Source organism: Zootoca vivipara, chromosome 3 (genome assembly GCF_965207765.1).
Source record: "Zootoca vivipara chromosome 3, rZooViv2.hap1.1, whole genome shotgun sequence".
Classification (NCBI taxonomy): domain Eukaryota; kingdom Metazoa; phylum Chordata; class Lepidosauria; order Squamata; family Lacertidae; genus Zootoca; species Zootoca vivipara.
In genome coordinates, this window is record NC_142586.1 from 12,051,100 (window position 1) to 12,064,738 (window position 13,639).

Here is a 13,639-nt window from a genome sequence, read left to right on the forward strand (position 1 = left end):
GTGAAAGCCAATGGAAATGATGGTCTGTATGGCATTGTGTCTGGGGAAAGAACCTGCTCTATCATAACTCTCCCACACACCTGGGACAATTGTTGTTTAGTCGTTTAGTCATGTCCGACTCTCCGTGACCCCATGGACCAGAGCACACCAGGCACTCCTGTCTTCCACTGCCTCCCGGAGTTTGGTCAGACTCATGTTGGTAGCTTTGAGAACACTGTCCAACCATCTCATCCACTGTCGTCCCCTCCTCCTTGTGCCCTCAATCTTTCCCAACATCAGGGTCTTTTCCAGGGAGCCTTCTCTTCTTATGAGGTGGCCAAAGTATTGGAGCCTCAGCTTCACGATCTGTCCTTCTAGTGAGCACTCAGGGCTGATTTCCTTAAGAATGGATAGGTTTGATCTTCTTGCAGTCCATGGGACTCTCAAGAGTCTCCTCCAGCACCATAATTCAAAAGCATCAATTCTTCGGCGATCAGCCTTCTCTATGGTCCAGCTCTCACTTCCATGTATCACTACTGGGAATACCATAGCTTTAGCTATAAGGACCTTTGTCGGCAAGGTGATGTCTCTGCTTTTTAAGATGCCGTCTAGGTTTGTCATTGCTTTTCTCCCAAGAAAAACACATTGTGTCTGGGGAAACTCTCTCACACACCCGGGACAATAGCTGACTCCAAATGGGTACCAATGTGTAAATACCTGGTCCATATCCCACCCGCCCCCAGTTTTAATTTAGTAGTTCTGGTCTATCTCAAACTCTCTGGAGCAGTACCCAACAAACCTACTTTTTGCTCATGTCGTAACTTAAGTGTATAAAGACCTCTCTGCACTTGATCTTCGCCAAAAGGCCGAGAACCATCTCCACATGGAGACAGCAGTATCAAATCAGTAGTGCATGTACTGCTAGCTTGTTCTCTTTGTGAAGATCTGTGTAACAAGGTTCTTCCCCCCTCTTCTGTTTTCTATACCAGCTCATTCATCCACTGCTACAGTATCTTTTCTTCTTGCAGACCAAGATAACCAGGTGACAAACACAGCCAAAAATTTAGTAAAGAATGCCCATTTGCAGGGGGAAGAAAAATGTATGAATTATGTGTCGTGCCCCATTCTAAGCCCGCCTTCTTCCTTGACCAGTGGCCATCTAATAAAAGAACCACTGTATCTCTCCTTGCTGTGACTCAAAGATGTCTATACAAATATAGGAAAAGGTCTCATTCATCAAATCTGGAGGTACGGTGCAAGGGCTTGATATTCCCCAGAAGTTCTCAGTTCTAATCCCAAAGTGTGTCGGTTTCCTTTTGTCTCATCTTACCCAGTGTGGAGCTCTTAATGTGCTGGCTAACAGTTTTGAATCACCATTGGGCATTCTTAATACATTTTGAGGCTTAACACCTGTGTTGCTCAGAGTTCCAGCCCAGCTGCTGCTTCTTTCTGTAAAAGAAAGAAGAAAAAAGTGTGAAAATAATAGCGGATTTTGGCAAAGCAACTTAAGTGTTAAATTAAGCCTGGGACTTCATTAAAAAATGCCAGATGATTCACACTTTGCAAAATGTACTATACTGGAGGTTGGTGAGGGGAGGGAGGGAGGCTGAGTATGCCTAATGGAATATATGAAATGTGTAGTTTTTAATGGGGAGCAAAGGGTAATACTTAACTAGCACCAGGCGGTTTGAGGTTTAATAGTTTCTCCAAAATCATGTTCAGAACTCAGATTGCCCAATCTCGTTTGGATAGTGCATTGTTCTCATTTGTAAATAGCTTTTTATATCGGCAAATAGCATCTTCAGAATTGCTTGGCACATGCAGGTGAAACTCGGAAAATTAGAATGTCGTTGAAAGGTGCATTTATTTCAGTAATGCAACTTAAAAGGTGAAACCGATATATGAGATAGATGCATGACATGCAAAGCAAGATATGTCAAGCCTTTATTTGTTGCAATTGTAATTATTTGTTGTTAGGCGGGTCAATTATAAATGGAATGTAATTAATGAAATGTTTATTTTTGTATTATTGTAACAATTTGTTTTATTACTGTGGAATTTCCAAAAGAAAGCATTTGTAAAAAGTAAAAGAAAAATAAAAAATAAAAAGTTGCATTACTGAAATAAATGCACTTTTCAACGATATTCTATTTTTCTGAGTTTCACCTGTATATGCTTTGGCAATCTCACCTGGCGTGGAACTCGGTGCATTTTGACTATGCACGATTTTGGTTTTAGGCATGCTGGAATGTACCCACCCCAGCCCACGTAAGTTGCAGGCTTATTGTAGTCAGAAGAAACTTCTTTAATCACATCATGGTCCATTTGCTACCAGGGAACACTGCAGGAAAACAGCAAGGCCCAGCGATTTGGGTAATAAGTGAGAAGGGATATGAACCATTAATGAATAAAATCAGTGTTCTCTAGGGCAGGGCGAGGCATCTGGTACCCTCCAAATATCATCGGAATAGAACTGGCACCACATCCCTGATTATTTGTTTCATATCCTGCCTTTCTCTCAGTGCAAGACCCAAAGTGGCTCACAGCATCAATTAAAATAAATACAACACACACACACACACACACACACACACACACACTCTGACACTCAATATAATTGATTGGCTGTGCTGGCTGGAGCTGATTGGAATTGTCGTCCAACAACACCTAGAGGGGAACTACATTGCCTAGCCCGTTTTCTAAAGGCTTTGCTGTTTGGGGGCTTTTGCTTAAATGCAGGCTGTTTGGATTCTAGCTGGTTTGCAGTCTGCTCCAGACATAACCTAAATCATTTTACTCATTATAGCTCTTATACCCACTCACCCAAATCTTGTTTATGCCATGTAGGTTTTAAGATTGCATTCTAAGCAAAGCACACAACCTTAAAACATTTATGTGACATTGTTTGGCCTCAGTTGAGGTTGATGCTCCCTGTTTCTCTCTATTACTGCTTTTTTGTGGTAGCATGAAAACATAAGTAAGATGTTTTGGGTTTTGTGCAGAAATGCCCGTGCAGCTAGGCTCTGGGGGTTTTCTGTTTTCGAGTGCGGCACCCCTGCTGTGCTACAAATCAGTTACGAAACCTTGAAAAGCAGAATAAGACCAAGGAGGTGCAGGTCTTTTTTCCAAGGAAGAAGCGCAAAGCCTGGCAAGGCACGAATGGGTTGTGTGCAACTTTTCTGGATCTGGGCCAATGGCTGTGGTCAAAAGTCTCTGCAAAAAGAGCAAATGGGGCTCCGTCCATGTTCTTGCTTGGCAAAAGGTTGTCCCTCATTAAGATGAACTAGCAAATAGCTGTTGACCTTGTTGTTGGCAGTTCCAGGAAAACAAGTGAGAGATGCTGGCATTTCTAGTCAGGGTGCTTGTGCATTTGTATGTGTGATATAGCCTGCACCACTTGGGCATGCCATTTTAGGGGGTGAAACTTAATTTTTGCAAATTTACCAAGGGAGGGGTTTTAAAATATGTTTTTTGGTTGTGAAAAAAATCATGTCTGCTCCTGTTTTTTTTACGATAGGACAACATTTAGCTTGGTGGTTCTTCTTTCTGCTCCTTTTCCAGCTGCACCGTATTCTTTTTAAGGTGCAGCACCCCAAACTGCATACAGTATTCCAAGTGTGGTTGCAACATAATATTTGCATAGAGGCATTATGATGTCGGCAATCCATTGATGGTGAATTTGTTTCCTAATGTTTGGATGCTTGTGCTGTATGATTATGTTTTCATAGGGAACTCTTTAGAAAGCTACTTGAGATTCTGCTGAACAACATTTGCATGTTCAGACCCAGAAACCGTCCCCTAAATAAGTTCAGACATGACTGAAATTTTGGGTTGGTTTTTGGCAGAATTTAGGCCACGACTTTATTGATTACAGCAAGTGAGTGGTTCCATAGGCTCTGGTTTGACTAGCTCCCTGGACCCTGGGCACCAGCATAGGTCAGCCTAGGGTGAACACCTGGGCATGTGGAAAGCCAGGAAGAGGCTATGTCCACCACCCAGATATCCCCCTGGACTCTGGCACAGGCACAACCCCCTCACAGGGTTGACCAAACCACTGAGTCCCTGGATTCTTTTAATGGAATACCCTTCACATAGGGATGGCGAGAGCGTTCCCCCATCCCTATCACCTGAACCAGAGCCTATATGCAACCTTACAAGTTGTGACGATTTGCTACACGGCAGGCGAAACCCAAATGGCACCAGCCAATCAGCCAAGTGGGGGAAATCCCTGCCATGTCCCAATGACAGACGATGACATAGCAAGGTCAAACATAACAAGCCCTAAATATAGGGAGAGGTGGGCAGGTGTTCCGAATGCACACACCAAAAGAGGAAGCTCTGAGTCATGTGCATGCAAATATATAGGTCCCTCAATCCGTTTGGACTGTGTCCCATTGGCCAGATTGAACCCAACATCGAGGGACCTACCAATCGGGTGTTGTGGATGACTAATCTGACCCACCCACAACACAGGGTGTCGGTTTCCAGGTCTCACCGCAACATGTGCCCTCTTTGAGGGAGGACCCGATTACTCTGCAGCAAGAAATTCTTCTGTAACTGTACCGTATAGCATGCAATATAATTGCAGCGCTTCGGGTTCCTATAATGGGGAATTGGAGACAGATTGGTGTGTTGACATTGGCAGTGGGAAACCTCAATGTTTCTCCACTCAAGTTTTTGTTTTCTTTTGCAATAATTTAATATGCGGACCTTCAGGGTCATGTCAGAAATATATATATACTAAGCTTTGTTTTTGCCTTTTTCGGTAATTGCTCCTAGACATTCGATCACTTTAATGTTCCTGTTCGGAAAATAAAACCATGAGTGTAATGTGCAACTGAACCTTGTTTTAGCCATTAAGAAGGGAATGGGAGACAGACCTGCTGTTCATATGAGCTTGTTTTGCCCTGGATTGTCAAGCCCTTTTAAAAGTTGTGATGTGGCCATCTTCAGAACAGTGGAATTCAAAGTTATGCTGTTACAATCATTACATTAGTGCAAGCCTTTCTACTTGCCAGATGGAACTCAGTAGTCTGTGAACCAGGGGGGCTAGTCTAGTCCCCTAAGGGTCCAAGAGCCCTCCTGCCACCTTCCCAAAGACCACCTGGCTTCGGGAAGGAGGCAGCACGGCTCCAGCATCCTTTGAGAGCCCTGTCACCTCCTTCCTAAAGCCCAGGAAGCTTCGGCCCAGCTTAGATTTGAGTGCATTACATATTAGTGTTCTTTGACAATCTTACTTCTTCAATAGGCTAAATGTATTTTTACACTGAGGATCTTCAAGGCCTGAATGTTGTCTGGCTCTGTGGCAAAGCAGCCCAAAGCTCAGGCTGGGAGCAGGGCAAGGCAAGTGTTGCTTCAGCAACAAACATACTGAGACTGAGCTCTACATAGTCCTGTCTGGATCATAAGGTGCTTCTTCAGCTAAAAGGGCCCAGTCTGCTTTGGTAGTCTCCTACTGAAGGGGAGCAAGTGAGTCTCTAATAATAATAATAATAATAATAATAATAATAATTATTATTATTATTATTATTATTTATTATTTATACCCCCGCCCATCTGGCCAGGTTTCCCCAGCCACTCTGGGCGGCTTACAACAGAAAAATGAAATAAAATAATCTATTAAACATTAAAAGCCTCCCTAAACAGGGCTGCCTTCAGATGTCTTCTAAAAATCTGGTAGCTGTTTTTTTCTTTGACATCTGATGGGAGGGCGTTCCACAGGGCGGGTGCCACCACCGAGAAGGCCCTCTGCCTGGTTCCCTGCAACTTGGCTTCTTGCAACGAGAGAACCACCAGAAGGCCCTCGGTACTAGACCTCAGTGTCCGGGCAGAACAAAGGGGGCGGAGATGCTCCTTCAGGTTTACTGGACCAAGGCCATTTAGGGCTTTAAAGGTCAGCACCAACACTTTGAACTGTGCTCGGAAACGTACTTGGAGCCAATGTAGCTCTTTCAAGACCGGTGTTATGTGGTCTCGGCGGCCGCTCCCAGACACCAGTCTAGCTGCCGCATTCTGGGTTAGTTGTAGTTTCCGGGTCACCTTCAATGGTAGCCCCACGTAGAGCGCATTGCAGTAGTACAAGCGGGAGATAACCAGAGCATGCACCACTCTGGCAAGACAGTCCGCAGGCAGGTAGGGTCTCAGCCTGCGTACCAGATGGAGCTGATAGACAGCTGCCCTGGACACAGAATTGACCTGCGCCTCCATGAACAGCTGTGAGTCCAGAATGACTCCCAGGCTGCGCACCTGGTCCTTCAGGGGCACACTTGTTAATCAAGGTACCTGAGATTTCTGCTTTTTATGTCTATAAGTAGAAAGCAACATCTGATTGACAAACTACCCTGTCTTTACCTGGGACATTCCTGAATTCAGACAGAGAATGTTCCATATATATTATATGTGAGGAGTGTCAGGGGTTGTTTTCTGTATAATGGCATGGGTATGCACATACCTGTAACTCTTTCCTTGTTCTTTGGGTTTGGCAAGAAATGTTTGACCAGATGTAGATGTGAATTGTGCTACGCCCTACCACCGTAGACTTGACTAGTCTTTCTTTAATTGAAACACATGTCTAGCATTTTCCCACTTGTGGTTTAAGAGGAAGTGTAAGCAAATCCATTTTTTGAAGTGATTGCATAGGAACATGTATGTAATGGGAAAGTAATGGCCTGTTTTCACTGATCATTAGTTTTATTTCTCAAAGAAAAAAATAGTTGTTCATTTTGTGTGTGTGTGTGTCTGTAAACTGTCTTGGGTCATTTTGAGAAAACGGACCAAGAAATGCTAGAAGAATTTAATAATGGTGATGATGTTTTGATTTATAAAGATGGCTTTGCACAATGGGGCTTCTGTAAACAACACTTTTCACTATTTTGCTTCTTGCAGAAAGAAAAGTATCCCTGTCCACTCAAACATACCAGTTGGATAAGTGCTACTTGGTAAGTTTCCTGTTTATACGCAATGGTGCAAACTTGCCACCATTGTATTGAAATAATAATTTTATTTATGTGAAAATCCGTCAGGAAATGTTCCTAAATATATAGGTATTTGAATTTAAGTTTCATGTGCAGAGCATAACCTTGACACCTCTTAAGTTAAAACCTTTTTCTTCTCTCCCCCCCCCTTTTCTTTCTTTCTTTTTTTCTTTCTTTTCTTTTTTATGACATGCTTCGGGAGGTTTGGGAAGGATGTGGAGGAGCAAACAAGAGTGCATGTTTGATTTCATCGGTGTCATGAAACTTTAGCAAAGATGGTATGCATTGCTGCAGGCAGGGATTGCCCTCCTAGCTCCTGAGTTGAAACTGGCAAAAGCTCCTTTAATCTTTAGCTTGCTCCTTCCAGCTAATTACCCGGTTACAAAGGCATCGGATTCATCATAGCTCCTTATTTGCAGCAAGAGAACAGGCCATGAGCAACAGAAGGTGTCAAGGGTTATGGCAAGTGAATCTGGCAGCATCTGAAGGAGGCACCTCAGGAGGCAATTTATTCTTGCAGCTCTAATCTAATATATCACATTGATACTTTGGGCTGGGGAAACCTGTACTCCCTTGGTGCTGATTGCAGAAACCAGACTTGCATATGTATATATCTTTGGAGAACGATCTCTCTGCTACCAGCTATCAAGGGAAATATAGGTTGCTGTCATCTAGTATCAGGTCTGATTCCTGAGTGTTTTTTAATCTGTTTGTTTATTGTGAACCTCAGATCTCTTGGCCGGGTCAAGATTTAGGATTATGCCAAAATGGCAAAAATGATGGGAAGAATCAGAAATTAGGAAGACCAAAATTTTAATAAGGAATGGGGGGGGGGGAATTATAATTTACCTTAAAAACCACTGCAAACAGTTAAAATCGTTAGTAGGATTGGAATAACATTTGTAGTTTAATGGTGAATTTTGGATATAATAGAGATGTAAACGATTTGGATTATTATAAAAGATGCAGGAGGAAATTACTAACAGTAGGATCCATAATGGGGAGGAAGGAAAAAGAAGTCCAGGAGATTCTTTGAAATCTTGTTTTCTAGGAATCTAAAGCTGCACTCCCAGCTTTGCTTACCTGAAAGTAGGCCCCATTGAAATCAATAGGACTTACTTCCTGAGTAGACATAGTTAGGATTGTTCTCTAAAATTACATCAGTAGTAGTTTTAGTAGCCTGCAAATAAAGGTTTGGCTGGTTTTTTTTTGGGGGGGGGGCATAACTTTTTCCAGAAAGGGTGTGTGGGTGGTTTGTATGGAAGAAAACATGACCGCTGCTGGTTTGCACAGTCAACTCCGCCCAACGTTTCCGTTTACCAACAAGTTAAAGCCCCATTTAGTGGTCTTGTTCTGACTTGGCTTCACTGACTTAGACATCCCCATGTAGCCAGATCTCAACGTAGTATTAAGAAGCTAAATCCTAGGAATATGCCTTATACCTGCTTTAGACTATTGATCCTTAGACCATTGGCCCACTAAGCTTGGTTTCAGCCAGGAATTCCTCCTGGCCCTACCTGGACTTGCTGGGAATAGAAGTTGGGGCCTTCAGAGGAAGGGCTGCGCTTCATGCCCTCACATTGGCACCCTGTTGGCGAATAAAAAGGAGGGGGGATGGCACCCAGTAGCAATGAGCATATTGGCCACTGCTGGTAGGTGGGGCAAACCCTTTGCACTTGTTCACAGGCTGCCCCAGAGACCACCAAAATGCCTCCCCATCTCTGCTGCCTGCCAAGTTGGGTGAGCACTTATCTCAACTGTAGAATTTCCCTTGCCTGGTCCTCCTGTTACCATCACTGCAAGTTCTCTGCCTCCTTTCCCCATCTCTAGAAGTTGCGGACGAGATGGCTTTGCCACAGCATCACCTGTGAAGAAACGCACGAGGGCTGAGTCAACCTTGTAAAATAAAATAAAAGCCAGCAGTTCTCTAGAGCTGTGGCATTATTGGTCATCAGTAGACCTAGCCTCTTTGAATTTGTCCTGAATGCTTTCCTGTTCCATGCCTTTTATATGTGGGAACTTGCATGTTAATAAAAACAAGGGGTTTGCAAATGACCGATGTTGTTTTTCCCCCCTTGGTGCAAAGGCTGCAAGTAGCATTTAGTGTAAATAAAGCATTTAAAGATCAGCACAGATAACATCCTTAGTTGAACTAACATCTGTAGCTAGTAACACTGTCTGTTTGACTTGGTTACAGGTAGGTAGCCGTGTTGGTCTGAGTCGAAGCAAAATAAAAAAATTCCTTCAGTAGCACCTTAAAGACCAACTAAGTTTTTATTTTGGTATGAGCTTTCATGTGCATGCACACTTCTTCAGATACCAATATGTTTGACTTGGGTTTTTGTCAGGTTGTGTTTGATTCTGGAAGCTATGTGTAATGTGAGATCGATCTGCTGCTTTGATAATTGGTCACTGTAAATATTATGTTTTCAGGTAATCACTACCTGTTCCTTTTTGCATTTCATTTCCCTCTGTACACACTCCTCTAAATTTTTGTTGCAAGACTATTATATATGATTGTTAAAATAAAGGGGATTTTCCTTTAATGAATCTCAGAAGTGCATTAAGAAAAGTGGCATGCTTAGTGGAGAGGTCATTTTAAATTCCACACAGTGATTCACTTGCACAACTATTTGTGTTTTATACTCTACATGCTTCATGTCTCTAATGTATGTTTTACACTTTTGCTGAATCCATCTCCTGGATATAATCTGGGCTTTTGTTAAACCAATTTGCAGCCACGTTTTAGGTCTTCCAGGATTTAGGAGTAAAGCGTAAATCTTACAGATGAAATCTTCCCTCTTTTGCAATGTTAACTCTTTTGATTCACAATACACAATGGTATTTTCCTCAGCTTATTGCATTACTAGTGGGTTAATTGGGTGAATGCCCCAACAATTGACGGTATTTCCTTTGAACCATTGTTTTTGGATGATGGAATGGAGCATTAAATTGTGCAATGCGCCTTTCCTGAACAACCAACCAGGAGGCACAAAGTTTGATTTAGGGAAAGAAAGTTGTTAGTTTTGGATAACAGCCCCCACTCGAAACTGGCAAAATGGCCTAGATGCATTATGCACTGAGTTTAATGTCTTATTGACCCTGAGAACAATGTCTGCCTTATCTGATATCAAGATAATCTTGCTAAGAGTGGGAGGTTCCCTTCTTATCTTTGGAAAAACCTTCCTGATGTTGTCTGCTTGCCAAGGGGTGTGTGGTCTCAGATGAATGCTGGTAACTTTGCTCTTAAGCGAACTGTCGGCCTCCATGTTTTGCCTCCAAAGAATTCACTGGAAACTTTGGCGAAGATTTTCACACTATATGAATGTTTACATATCAGCTGAATGAACTTTTAAATTATTGTTTTAAAGTATCTCCTGCTTAAGCATGGTCTGTAATGTTAGGGAAAACCATAGCTGTCAAGTTTTCCCTTTTCTCACGAGGAAGCCTATTCAGCATAAGGGAATTTCCCTTTAAAAAAAGGGAGAACTTGACAGCTATGGGGAAAACTTACCATGATGTGCGAACCAACTCTTTATGTCTACATACCTAAAGCTCAAAGTTTGGAGTTGGCTTGAAGAGTGATCCAAACCATGGTTTGCATTAATACCTAAAGCTCAAAGTTTGGAGTTGGCTTGAAGAGTGATCCAAACCATGGTTTGCATTAATCACAAGAGTTGTAGCATCATCAACCAAATACAAGTGCTTCCTTGCATTTTCAGCCTTTGTGTTTACAAGCAAGCCTCCGTGGTGCCCTTGTTCTTCTGGGGGCAAGGCTTGACGAGGGAAATCACTTTTTCAATGTACAGTGGTACCTTGGTTTGCGAACACAACCCCTTCCGCGGAGGCATTCGCTCGCCGAGGCATTCGCTCCTAGGCACGCTTCTGCGCGTGTGCGAAGCACCGATAGAGTGCTTCTGCGCATGCATGCACTGTGCAGATTGCATCTGCACATCTGACGCCGCAGAACCCGGATGTAAACACTTCCAGGTCCGCGGCGTTCGTAAACTGAGGTTTTCGTAAACGGAGGTAGTCGTAAACCGAGGTTCCACTGTACAGTTGGATTCTTAGCCATTGTTTAGGAAACAAAAGAACAGTTAAACATTAACTGTATGGCCCAGTTAATATTAATAGAGTGAAGCGCTCACATCCGCAGAATTACACCAAATGCTTTTGCAAGTTGTAATGTTGCTCTTGGAGAAGATACTTTGAGTCCGTAGTGATCAGGAAGCTTAGCCGTGGTGACTGGCTGTTCTAGGATGGCAAAAGCTGTATGTGTCGTTGAGCAACGAGATCCATCTGGTTGCACACCATTTAGGACGGGTGCTTTTGGAGAGGAAAGATTAATGAGCATTTTATTAGAAAGGCCTTTTTGTTTTCCCCAGCTGGCCTTTATGTAATCTGATAATGCCACGAAAATTGATAGTAAGACCATATCTAATAAAACCTTGCTCTCCTCCCCGTTTGTGTGGTACTAATCACTAATGCATCAACGTATGCCGTGCTTTGTTTTTGTTAGAACTGATTTTGAGTCAGAGGTAATTAAAATATCTCTTTGTGCTTTAAGTTGGAAGGTTTACCTTAGATTTTTAGTTTCCAAGAGGAAGCTCAGTTTAACTGTAGCAGTTTATTTCTCTCTCTCCCCTCCCCTTTATATTTCTTGGCCGCAGTTGGCAGCTGCAGAATGCAAGGTACCTGATCTTTATTCTGGGTTACCCTCCAATTTGTATGGATTGACAGTATTTATTTCAGGCTTGTGGTTGGTCTGAAAAGGATTCTGTGGCGATTAATGATGTCAGAGAAGAGTGACACCAGAGTGCTGTTTGCTAAAAAGTGAGCTTGGGTAATCTTACCCTGGAGATGCCATGCCTCTGCTTTTCAGAGCAGAGAAAAACAGTAGTAAACACTAAGTGCTGTGAAAAGTGTTCTCCGGAAGTATTGATCTGCGGGGCTGGAATGATAAAGGTGCTAAAGGTTTCTGTGTGGCAGGGTTGGCCCAAGATATCTTGCAGAGCAGAACATGGAGGGTCCCACCCTGGGTCGGATTTAGGTTTGATGAGGCTACTGAAGGTAATGGGGCCCTTTACATGTCCAGCTCTCATAGAATCATAGAGTTGGAAGAGACCACAAGGGCCATCCAGTCCAACCCCCTGCCGAGCAGGAAACACCATCAAAGCATTCTTGACATATGCCTGTCAAGCCTCCGCTTAAAGACCTCCAAAGAAGGAGACTCCACCACACTCCTTGGTAGCAAATTCCACTGCCGAACAGCTCTTACTGTCAGGAAGTTCTTCCTAATGTTTAGGTGGAATCTTATTTCTTATAGTTTGAATCCATTGCTCCGTGTCCACTTCTCTGGAGCAGCAGAAAACAACCTTTCTCCCTCCTCTATATGACATCCTTTTATATATTTGAACATCGCTATCATATCACCCCTTAACCTTCTCTTCTCCAGGCTCCTTTGTCAACAACAAATTGTCGCTGTTTTTTTGTGTTGAATATATGCTATATGGTAATGTATGGACCTAGTTGGTATCTAACCAGTGATATTTTAGGGAGCAGTCTAGCAGGTGGGGCCCATTACTTACATCATAGGAGCCTACACAACACAAAACACTGTTGCTGTATGTAGGTTTTATTTTATTTTATCTTATATTTTGGAAATGTACATCCAGGTTTTTTCCTTTAATTTTTTTTGGGGGCCCCCAAGAAAGTGGGCCGTAAGCTATAGCTTGTTTAGCTTATATGTCAATCCAGCACTGGTCCCACCACTCCAGTCAAGGTACGTGGTACCCAAGGCTCTTGAGGCAGAAAATCCCACTCCCTGGCAGTAAGACTACTATACAGTGGTACCTCGGTTTATGAACACAATTGGTTCCGGAAGTCTGTTCATAAACTGAAGCGTTCATAAACTGAAGCGAACTTTCCCATTGAAAGTAATGGAAAGTGGATTAATCCATTCCACATGGGTCCGCGGCGTTCGTAAACCGAAAATTCGTAAACCGAGGTGTTCATAAACCGAAGTTCCACTGTAATAATAAATTACTCCGATAAAAAATGTTCTGCCTTTTTCATACCAACCCAAATCAGCTTCCTGATGCACTCATCTCACTCTGCCTAATGTTGGGTTCAGCCGTCCTTTTTGCATGTAAACGCTTTAAAAAAAGTTTATGAAATGGAGGTGTTCCAACCTAACCTTAAGTAATGCAAATGACTGCTGAAGACTGATAGGGACAGTGGTTTCCTTCCTTCCTTCCTTCCTTCCTTCCTTCCTTCCTTCCTTCCTTCCTTCCTTCCTTCCTTCCTTCCTTCCTTTCTTTCTTTCTTTCTTTCTTTCTGTTGGAGCTAATGAATTGTCAAGCAGAGGCACATGCCTGTGGGATGCAGGTGGCGCTGTGGTCTAAACCACTGAGCCTCTTGGGCTTGCCAATCAGAAGGTTGGCGGTTCGAACAGTGGCGGAGCTTCATGCTCTGGCATTGGGGGCGGAGAACAGGCGGGGGCTTGGCGTGGCGTGTGTCCTGGGGGCATGGTGCCCAGCGCAGGCAGGGGGGCAGTCATAATGGCACCCCACTGGGATCGCACTGCCAGGGGAGGTGCGCTCCCCCCGCATTCTCTTCCTCTGCCAGTGGGTTCGAATCCCTGCAACAGGGTGAGTTCCTGTTGCTCTGTCCCAGCTGCTGCCAAC

General features: G+C 43.4%; 1 protein-coding gene across 26 annotated transcripts in view; it reads left to right on the forward strand.

Annotated features, from left to right (window-relative positions):
• Positions 1–13,639, forward strand: part of PLCB4 (phospholipase C beta 4) — a 183,701-nt gene that overhangs the window by 66,070 nt on the left and 103,992 nt on the right. For 21 of the 26 annotated variants that reach the window (XM_088665578.1, XM_088665585.1, XM_035110090.3 and 18 more), the window contains one exon: positions 6,865–6,917. The exons of the other annotated variants lie outside the window; for them this stretch is intronic. The gene's annotated coding sequence lies outside the window, so the exon portion shown is untranslated. The remainder of the gene's footprint in view (positions 1–6,864; positions 6,918–13,639) is intronic. 26 annotated transcript variants of the gene reach the window in all.